This window comes from Montipora capricornis, chromosome 12, assembly GCF_036669925.1.
Source record: "Montipora capricornis isolate CH-2021 chromosome 12, ASM3666992v2, whole genome shotgun sequence".
NCBI lineage: Eukaryota > Metazoa > Cnidaria > Anthozoa > Scleractinia > Acroporidae > Montipora > Montipora capricornis.
In genome coordinates, this window is record NC_090894.1 from 12,979,472 (window position 1) to 12,981,971 (window position 2,500).

Consider the following 2,500-nt stretch of genomic DNA (forward strand, 5'->3'; position numbering starts at 1 on the left):
CGACTTATGAGACATTTCTATGTAAATAGACACATTCAATATTGGAGTATTCGTTCTATGCAAAATACTTGTAATGAAGTATTCGCTCTATCCAAAATAATGTTCACAGTGGAACACACAAGTACGAAGCAAGATCTCGAAATAACGTAGAAAATTCTCCTTACCTTTAAAGCTTGCCTTTCTCAAAGAAAAAACATCTGTCTGTTATGATATCATTCAATCAAGCAATACTAAACTCAACGACTAGTAACAATTAGTATATACTAAAACTGTGTTACAGTGAATAGCGTTGAACTCGCGCGCTGATTGGCTCGTCAAACTCCGAATATCCTTTTCTCGCTCAGAAACAGCTTCCACATGCAGCAGCATGTTCTGTCAGTTGCCATGTCTGCATCTGATCGCGTATGTCTTTCCTTGTGAGCTTATGTTGCACAAAGTGGAAGTCTGGCATATCGTTCTGCGGATTCTTTGCTCTGTAGAGAACAAAGGAGAATTACATCGTAGAATTTAAGAAGAAAGGAAGAAGTAATAAGATAATAACCTGGCATTTGGCACCAGGTACGGAAATAACTGAAAAGGACAATATGGCTTATAGGGTCATGGAGAACACTTAATCTTAAACTTGCCTGTCAATCGCTTAGACAATGACAAACAGATACAGGGACTCTCCTGTTTCATTTTGTTTTATATATTAATATATATTTTTTGGTTTTGGTAGCCAATCAAGTCCCGCCTGATCTTAAAGGTGCTCAGACACGAGGGGTCATGTTGCAGGGACATGATGCAGTGACAAAAAGGTGTGTAGCACACACTGAGGCGACATGCGTTAGGGTCATTTAGCGGGGACATGTAACAGGGACAAAATCACAAGATGTGCAAACACATGAAAATGTTGCGGGTACATGTCCCAGGGATATGTTGCAGCGACTTGTCCCCTCGTGTAAGCTCATACTTATATAATTGTGCAACACTAATTTTGGGGTGATTTTGTCCACGCGACTTGTCCCATGCCACGAAGTTCAACATCAAATAAAATGGAGGAGCTCATATGGATTACTTTTCGTTTCGGCTTAAACATGGCATAATTAGTTTTCTTTATGTTGACATACAGTTTGTTGGATTTCATCCTGACATTAGTCAATTCGTTATTCATTACAGAAATAACACGACTAGGGTCAGAGTTAGAATAAAATATACTAGTATCATCTGCAAAGAGCAACGACTCAGCCAGTTTAGTGGCGTTTTTGAGATCATTAATGTAAAAACCAAGAAAAAGTGGTGCTAAGATTGAGCTCTAGGGTACTCCGCATCTAATTATCAGTTTGTTGGATTTCAAACTGACATTAGTCAATTCGTTATTCAGTACAGAAATAACACGACTAGGGTCAGAGTTAGAATAAAAAATACTAGTATCATCTGCAAAGAGCAACGACTCAGCCAGTTTAGTGGCGTTTTTGAGATCATTAATGTAAAAACCGAAAAAAAGTGGTCCTAAGATTGAGCCCTAGGGTACTCCGCATCTAATTATCTGGTCGGAAGAACGGGTTTCACAGAACTGTACAAATTGTATAACTTAAACTGCGCCTCACGAGCTGAATTTGGGGATTTTATGAATTGTTTATATAACTTAATTTTCTTTCGGACAGATAATCGTAAGGCCTTAGTCATCCATGCATGGTGCTAAACTTCTACTATGTTTCGATTTAAAAGTTTTCATAGGAAAACAAATTGTCATAGAGCCGAGAATATTCGTTCAAAAAATTGTTATAAGAAATATTTGGGTCATTGTCATGGAAGAGTGCGGGCCAGTTGACCTGAGACAGGTGGTCACGAAAATTGTTTTATTATCCGCAGAGAAATTTCGCACATACTTTCCTTCAGATCTTTTATGAATTTCATTACCAGAATTCCCAGAAACGTAAGCAAAAACCGTTAGGTGATCAGAGATGTCATTGATAACAATGCCCGAAAAAAACTCAGCTTCAACGTGATTTGTCAGTGAATCGGTCTGAGTGTAAAACGCAGACTGCAGACTGCAGACCGGGGGTAAGATGCAGACTGAGGTTATAATTTAACCGTTGAAAAAGCCCAAACGCATTAGAAATGCTAACAGTTAAGCCTAAATATTGTTTTAGGCCTAATTAGGCCTAAGGTTAGCATTTCTAAGGGGTTTGGGCTTTTTCAACAGTTACGTTATAACCTCAGTCTGCATTTTACCCCTGGTCTGCAGTCTGCGTTTTACACTGACCGATTTGTGAATATGTTATCTATTAACGTGGCCGAATATGCAGTTATACGTGTCGGCCTACTTATCAAAGGAAGAAACATATGAGAAAACAAACAATCAACAAATTCTTGGGTGGGTTCATGGTCAGCATGTCGTAGCAGATCAAGGTTAAAATCGCCAGCAAGATAACATATATTTGTCACTTCTAAAAATTTTTGTAAGAATTTCAGTAAACGTTTCTAAGAAAGCTGCGACATTGCGACAAGGGGGGCG